Genomic DNA, 9,135 nt, shown 5'->3' with positions numbered 1-9,135 from the left:
TCTAGAACAAAAGAGCTGTCTGTTTTTTTTCTTTTTCCCATGCTGAATTACTGTGCAATATAGATCATCAATATGCTTTGTTTTAAAATATCTATTTACTGAAGACCTTTAAAATTGTGAAATTAAGAAAACTCAATGGAAGATTCAATTTCTTCTGAGTTTTCCCACAGTTTTAGACCAAGGTTGAAATGTAGGTTTTCCTTTTGTTTTCAAAACTGCCTTATTAAGTGACTCTCACTAGTCCTTTCTATTGTTTTTCCTCAATTTTCCTAATTATAACATGAAAACAATTTGGAATGAGGTACAAGGAATTCTATAAAGACTTTGTAGTGTTTCTATTGATCTAGATTTGGAAGTGAAATCTGCCACCCTTTATCTGCTGCTTTTCTCCCTCTCCTGAGCTCCTACAAAGTTCTGAAAAACAGAATACTCATTTCAGTAGAGAGCAAATAAAAAAAAAACCATGCCTTTAAGAGGTGATCCCTTCTCTCAGGATGAGAGACAATTTCCAGACCTGCATGCAGTGATGAGGAAGAAAAAGATAGAAAAAGACCTACACCTCTTTCTCATCAGGGTTTATAGAAAGATTTCCAAGCTGTTTGCTCTCTCCTCTCTCACACACAGTCAGTGAGCACTGGTTATTCCTAGCTCACTATCAGAGTCCTCAGCAGCAGCCCAACAAAAGCATTTTGCCAAAGGCATCTGAAAATGACTCACTGCTCCTAATTCTTCTAAGTTTAGCAGATTCCATTCCCCCATTCCCAGCTCAACTGTCTGCTTCTATGACATCTGCTCATGCCATGTCCTCTGAGGCACTTCATGGGAAGCAGTCCTAGGGCTGAGGTAGAAATTGAGGTTCCTCAAGCTTCATATTCCATCATCCTCTCTCCATTTACTGGAAGCTCTCTAGGGTATATATGAATTACAGGTTTTCCATTGACAGTGCCAATATGGTTTGGGAATCACAGTATTGTCAACAAACTCATGGGACAAGTATATTAGCTCTCAGTGCCTTAGAGTAGTTTTACACAAGTCTGATGAGGAGCAGCTGAAGGAGCTGAGGGTTCTGAGCCTGGAGAAGAGGAGGCTCAGGGGGGACCTTCTGTCTCTGCACAAATCCCTGACAGGAGGGGACAGCTGGGGTGGCCAGACTCTACTCCCAGGGAACAGTGACAGGATGAAAGAAATGACCTCAAGTTGCACCAGGGGAGGTTTAGATTGGATATTAAGGAAAACTTTTTTACTGAGAGGGTTGTTTACCACTCTGCAGAGAAGTGGTGGAAACACCATCCCTGGAAGTGCTCAAAAAATGTGGATGTGGTGCTTGAGGACATGGTTTAGTGGTAGACGTGGCTGTGTTATGCTAATGTGTGGATTGAATGATCTTAGAGGTCTTTTCCAACCTAAATGGTTCTATAATTCTGTGAGTTGTTACAGAAAATGCTAGCATCACCACAGAGAAAAGAAAAAAAAAAGTGTCAGGAGATGGGAACCTGGCAGCACTATGTAAGCAAAGCTGCAAGTAAATGGGGTATGGTGTTACTAACATTTCTCTGGTAAAAATGCAAAAAGAAAAGTTCACAGTAATAAAATATTTTGATATTCTGATCTTGCTAAAGCAATACTGTGAAAAAATAGGTGAATCAGGAAAGTTCTATACAAACTGGAGTTTCTTGAAAAACTCAAAGTTTCATGCAGCAATAACCTCACTTCAGAGAACTAAAGGACAGACATCTAAAATTTAGCTGTTACCTTAAGATCCTTATATAGATGATATGACTATAATGCAGGTACCTCAGAGAGTGATCATTATCACTTATCCTAAGCTCCAGTTTAGATAAACCATTATCTGAAGGTGCTAATAATTGTTAACTGAGCCTGAGTGACCAGGATAGAATCTGATTTCCCATATGAACTTTTAGTTAAGTTCATAAAGTTCATAAGTTAAGTGTTATAAAATAAATGTTACCAGAACGGTTCATATCAGTTAGTTATATTAAGGCATCTTCTCACTTTCCCCACCTCCATCAGATGTGAATATCTGCTGAAGACAGCTGCAGAACATGACACAGGATGTGCAGAAACTCTGCTCTCCCCAAAGCATCAGCTGGAGGCCATGCAGGATGACAGTCATCATCCCAAATGGCACCAGACATCCTTGTGGGGCAACTGAACTGAGCTTCCAGTGTCAGTGTGCTTGACAGATTCTGCATCATGGTTACTGTGTTTTCCAACACCAAGCATTGTAGTTTGCTGCTGGAAAAAATGGCAAGTTTTTGCAGATGTTTTTAAAATGTGAATTTCCAAGCTTGTAAGATGGCAGGAAGTTAAGGCCAGACTTTGAAGCTTTACTTTTCTACTTAGATGAAGAGTCACTGCCCTGAGCAATTTGACAGAAAGAGGGAGGCAGATAAGCTGGACAAATCTTCAGAGGTTAATGCTGTGCTCAGTTAAATTTATGTATGGAGCTTTGGTAGTTGTGTTAGTGGACTGGATAGCCCTCTTAAGGCCAGAAACTCATAGAGCTGGTGATGTGGCATCTAAATAAAGCAGATAGAATTTCCTCTTTCAGTTCTCAGGGGCAAAAGATACTCAGCTTAGTGTCAATTTGGTATTAACCTCCCAAAGAAAAATAGAGATGACTTCAGAGGTTATATTCCTGGATCAGCTAAAGTTTCAGTTTCTGATTTAGCTTCTCTCTTCTTGCAATTTCCTGTGATGTGCATGTAGATAAAAATACTTAACTATTTCCCAGGTCTGTTTTGAAGCTAAATTACTAGATATTTGTTAAGAGCTTTGAGGCATTTACGATCATAAACTGAAAATTACACTCTCCTACCTTGCTGCTATTAAGGCTTATTATTTTCTTATGGATCTACAGCTTTTTTGCTTTTCAGAATATTGAATAGTCTCCTAATAAAAGCAATATAAATGAAAGACAGTCTAGTGCTGTGCTTCTTCAATAACATTTACAAAGAAACCATTATTCATGCTGGTTGAGAAAAAAGAACCAAAACTCGTCATTCTTTGTCAAAGATAAAAGCTATATTTGAATCAAGGCCCTGTCTTTATATAATATCAGATATTTCTGCAACAGGTTTCCCATCCCTGGACATGTTAAAGCCAGACTGGATGGAGCTCAAATCAACCTGGTCTAGTGGAAGATCCCCTGCCCATGGCAGGGTGTGGGAAATTCATGATCTTTAAACCCCTTCCAACCTAAAGCATTCTAGGATTCTATTATCTGCTTTTGTCCCTCAAGAAGAGATTTGTTTTTTTATACATTGTCTCTTTCACTTCCTCTCTTCCCTCTTGTCACTTTCCACCTTTCCCTTCCCCTCCTCCCCCTCTCCCATACAGCCATGCAAATACACTGTCTTGGGAAACAAATCCACATATCAACTTAAAAATAAACTTTTGAGTCCAACACATGCTCCTCCTGTACATCTCACCAAGGCACCTATAGGGTAGCAAGAAAGTACGGAGTTCCCATTTTAGGCCTTAGAGGCCAAGGTGAATGGTGGGTTAGACACACAGCTAACTGTAATTATGTTGGTGTGTTGCACAAAAAGCACTTTGTCTTTTGCCATCAGTAGGGACCTAGAGCCAGAGAAGCCAACAGGTAGAAGAACAATCTACAAAATGGTTGGGTTTTACAAGGTAAAAAGGCTCTTCTCTCTTGGCTACTCAGTTTTTTATGCAGCAAACATATTGGAAAACTTCAGTGCTTCCTCCCCTAAGAGATCAAATCCCGGTGCAATTCTACAGTTATTTGAGTCCAGAAACCCTTCCTTTTTTAATAATATTGTTGATTCAACTACAGAGCTGATTTCCCTTATCATAGTACAAAGACATTTTTGATCTGTGGGGTTGGAACATGTACAGAAGAGAGGTTGTATCTCTTAAGAGTTACATTTAGCTGCATTAAAAAAACACATCAATACAAAATAATAATCCATGGTTGATCCAGCCTTCTTCCGTGCAGCAGATGAAAGTCATTTCCATATTGGAGGTATCAAGGAGATCTGCAGCTTCATGAAGGTGAGTGCAGCTTTGTTGCATGAGGGTGTGTGCTTTGACATGCCTGGACTTTTGCTTCTGAGACTGTTGTCTAGAGTAATAAATTGAAGATGTCAAAGAATGTTTCCAGGCAATTCACTTGTCTCGGCAGTAAATTTTTAGGACAGTCTCTAACACATTTTTAATCTGTGCCAACAGACACTTTACCAAACTATTTTTGGGCACAGCAGAACACCTGCAGAAGATCAGAGCCACATCCAACAGGGAGTTTGACTGCCATCACCTGCCTCACCATGGAAGAAATCACTGATGTAGGTGCAGGTCCTCCCATGTCAATGGGCATCATAACCAGGGACTGATCTGGGATACCTGCAATTATTCATACAGATGCAGTTTCATTGTACAGTTTGGAAATGGCTTTTTTTTTTCCTAATCCATACTCCAGGGAATGATTTTTTATTCAATTGAAGAAGTCTGAGCCAGAAGGGGACTGACTAATGAGTATCTCTGCCTTTCTTTTGTAAAGAAATGGGATGCTGTCCTTGACCAGTGTAATGTGACAATGTGGTTAGGGGAAGTATTTCAAGTATTTCAAGAGCTTCTAAATATTAAGGGATAAATATCAATCTCCAAAAGGGAGAGAAGGCTCACCCAAACATAAGCATTCCTTCTGAATGCTCACTAACAATCCCTGGTGTGTTGGTGGCTGGCAGCAAGAAGTGGCCAGTTCCCTTTGCCCAGCTGAAAGAGGCACTGGACTTGAGAGAGATGGTGACATTTCAGAAGAGACACTGTTTGCCAAAATATTGCCAGTTCAACCTAAGCAAGACTGCCTGCTCAGTGTGGCATACAGCCTGAACCTGAACATGGTCAGAACCAACCTGATGTCATGCCAACTTGCCCCATCCTCTTTCCTTTTAGAGGAGGAAAATAGCTTCTTTTCACCCTAGTTCCTGCAGTCCAGTGATCACTGATTCAGCAGCTTGGTTGTCTGCATTGTCTGCCATTTTCCACACTGCTTCTGTCTAAAGCAGTGGAGTGACAAAGAATAGCTGCATTTCTAAAGTCTGAAAAGCTAAAGCACTTGGGTGAAACCAGGATGCCACCTACATCACGCAATAAAATAATACAGTAATAGTAATAAAACATAACTGCATTATTTTATTATCTCTCCCAAGAGGTTGTTGCAAGTAGCAGTTGTGATAGCCCATAAGTTGATCTAGATTTAAAAAAAAACAAAACAAAAAACAGGAAACAAAAACAAAAAAGAAGAAAAAAAAAACCCAAACCAAAAATTACACAAAACCCCAGAAAAAAAAAACAAAACAACAGAAACCTAATGAAAACCAACAGAGTAATTCCCTTTCTTCAATGGCAGGAGACAAACTGATATACACTCAACCCCTCACTTTCAGAGGGCAATAAATTCAAAGTTGGCAGCTACAAAAAACAAGCTTTCTTTATTTTCCAATTTTAAGGTTCTTGGGCCACAATAAACTGGCAGTTTCAAGTCTTCTATATGTTCTTTAGTAACAATAAAACATACCTCTAGCCTCCCATAAGGATAACACTGGGAATTCCTAGGCTCTCTAGACCAGATAGCATAAAAGATTGTTCTTCCTGTAACAGTTTTGAAGTAATAAAACCTAGCTTTATCGATTCTGTCTGTGACAATAGAGGACATATATCCCAGGCTGCCTTTTATGCAAATGATGTTCACTGTTGTGCTGCACAGATTCCATCGGACCTGGGGGCTGGAACCAGCACGGATGGACAGTAGTTGTGGAAACTGGACAGATCTCTGGGTTTCCTGACTCTTACAGATTCTAGTAGCATATTCTAGTCAGTAATCAAAAATTCTTTGAATACTATAGATCATGAATACTTTCAATAATTAAAATGTATCATACTTTTTTTTTTGCTTTTTATTTCTATAAAATATGTTTTATTTTGCTTCGTGATCAGTTTTTCTTGGCCAGTCAGCATGTTTATAGTCCCACTTAATGTTTAATGTTCACATTTTATTATGCAAAAAACATTATGAAAATCCAGTTTTCAAGACTGAGGTAAATAAAACAAAAAGAAGATCAAAGAAAGCATATTATTTGGAATTATTTGTCCACAAGGTTGGACAAAGAGGGCACTGGCATAGTTTAAATTGTGGTGCTTGGAGAAACCAAAAACTTCCACCAAGAAAAATTATGTGATTCATTGTGGCAGTCCAGACTTGCATATAGGACACAAGAAACCATTTTTTAGGATGGCACATGCTAGTAGTTGAAGTTATGTTACCTTCCCATATGAATTATTGTTAACAACAGCAGCAAGAAAACCGTATAATGCCACATCCAAAATGGGAGGTTTCTAATATTATGACCTGAACATTTGCATTTTAATTGCACAGACAAGTGAATCAGATTTAGTATGTAATTGAATATATTGTCTATTAGTAACAGCACAGGTAAAACTTGGTCTTAATTTCATGCTATTATACCAGAGTAAACCTCATAGTCTTTATTTAAATTCCAATTCATTCAATAATTTCCTAAAATAAATGACCCATGAAAGCTATTTCTGGTTTTTTTTTCTGTTCATATTATTTGTGGAGCTTTTTTAAAAAAATCCCTAAAATTAATCATCTGAAATTTTATTTACTTTAGTATTGTAACTATATTTTGCATGCCTTCCAGCTATGGTAAATCCAAAAAGAAATACCTTATAGAGTTGTAGTAAAAATCCATTCATGGTTGAATGAGAAGCACTTAAATTTTGTTAATGATCAATGGATTGGATCATAGAACAATAGAATGATTTAGGGTGGAAGGGACCACTGGGGTTCATCTGGTCTTACCCTCTGCTCAAAGCAATTATACATGTTATCCATCTATCTGTCCATATATACATAAAAATTTCTTTTCCTCTCTGTTGGTTTATTATGTGTGCAAACAAGCACACACAAACACAGACCTTCTAATATAAGACCAAGAAATGAAACAGACTCACAGAAATTAAAATAAAAAAAATAAAAAAGATTGGAAAGTTAATATCATGGCCTTTACCTTTATTGATTAAATATCCAGATTAGATGACCTACTTAGACAGTGTAGTTATTCTGTGTGCAAACTGGGAAATACAGCACGGTCTGAAGAGATCATCATTAAGTAAAACTTTCTGTTCTATCCCTCTAAATGAATGTATGGTTTATACAAATGGTTCACAGAGAGAAATTTCTTAATTATTCACGTGGGAGATTTTTGACAATCCCCGTGCCAATAAGGTTCAGAACAACCAATAAACTGCAAAGGCATGTATTTTAAATAAAGTAATGAAATAATAGAACTATTGGAAAAAAACCATAAATTCTCTACCTTAAATCTTGATATAAGGACTTCTAGATATTTTCAGAAAGAGATTCTGTCATTTTTGCAAGAGTTGTTGTCAGGATGCAACATTTACCAGATGATGCTCCCAGCCCCATGTTACTGAATCACTTGAGCTAGGTTACAGAAAGAGACCCACCTGGCTTTGAAATCTGTTCATCCATGAATAATCTTCAACAGTGGAGGTCAGCAGCCACTCAGAACAGAGTTTAATTGCAAATTTTAGATAAAGGCCCTCCTCCCAATATGTCATGCTTTGGTGATCTAATGTAATTGATTCATGTCCAGTAATGAAGTTTTTTTTCCATGACAGTGAACTATGAAGTTATGCAAAAGACTTTTAAAAAATAGACCACCAGCCTTATAAATTAGGGTGGCAAATTTATACCAAGCTTTAACCTCTACATCTAATGCTGTCTAATAATATCAGCAGTGAAATTTTGTTTCCAGCTCTTAAAGTAAAATTCTTCATTCTAAGAAATGAAAAAATAAAAACCAACAAACAACCAACAACAACAACCAAACCTTCAGAAATAGCTCTAACAACCCAAAAAATAACTCCTATAAAAAGAAAAAAAGGAAAGGGCCCATATGCTTCTGCCCTAAGTGATACTGGATAATCATTTCTATTGTTAATATTTCCTAATGCATATCTGTGCTTGCACCTGAATTTACATCCTGTCTGTATTCTGTGTGCAGCTCAGGGGGGCAGGGGGAAAATCACGGGTGCTCAGTCACCACCACAGTGCACTCCCTCTGCCCTTGCAGCAGTGTCGTGTGATCACAGTTCAGCTGGGAATTTTCTGACAAGAGTTTGATATTGCCCAATGAAAGGGCAATAAAACTTTGGATTTTAGACTCACAGAGATCATGTTGCCTTACTTTGGACAGAGTAATTCAAGCCATGGTCATCTATCAGTATTATATGGAAAAGCACTGCTGGATCAGGGTTAGAATCAGGGACTTTATCTGACTATTTCAGTGATTCACTTCAAGTGCCATAGTTTGCACCCAAAGTGTATTTACCATTGTACAGAATAAACTGATTCTTTCTAGCTACCCTTACACTTATTCTCTGATTCCTTCTTCCTCAGTAAATTACTGATAAGGTTTTTTGCCTGGCTTTGGAAGCAGATGAGATCAAATACAAAAGAGAAACAGAGGAAAGTTAGTTCAAGATAAGGGAAATGGCCAGATCCAACCCTATGGCAAGTAATTCTCTCAAGGTACATCCACTTCAGGCATTATCTATCTCAATTTAGCAACGAGAAGTTGACTCAGAAGAGTGTTAAAAAAAGTAATGATCATTCAATAGCCAGACCAGGAAGAGTCATGGAGGAATTCTCCCTTACCTGGAGAAGCAATTTATTCCAGTAGAAAATCCAAATAGATCTGACATAGCTGTATTTTGCACAAAATATATACTGGTACAAATAACCATGCAGCACCACGTAATAGCACCTTGGAGGCACAGGAACTCACATGAGATTTCTGCACTGATAGGTGGAAATGCCACAGTGAAGTCATAATTACAGCAATGGAAAGGAATACATTATAATTAACAAAATTATGTGCGGCCTTCAGAGCTCTGCCTGTGTTTTTGGAATTGTGCATGGTTTTTAACTGACCACATAGCTCATTATCTACACACGCATGAAGAATTTTCATACGCAATGTGTATAAACGAGTTTTCTTCATTTCTGTCCACAAGACTTCAGACTTCCTCCTTAATTTA

The sequence above is a fragment of the Parus major genome, chromosome Z (genome assembly GCF_001522545.3).
Source record: "Parus major isolate Abel chromosome Z, Parus_major1.1, whole genome shotgun sequence".
NCBI classification, from domain to species: Eukaryota; Metazoa; Chordata; class Aves; order Passeriformes; family Paridae; genus Parus; species Parus major.
Note: the sequence above shows the minus strand (reverse complement) of the source record.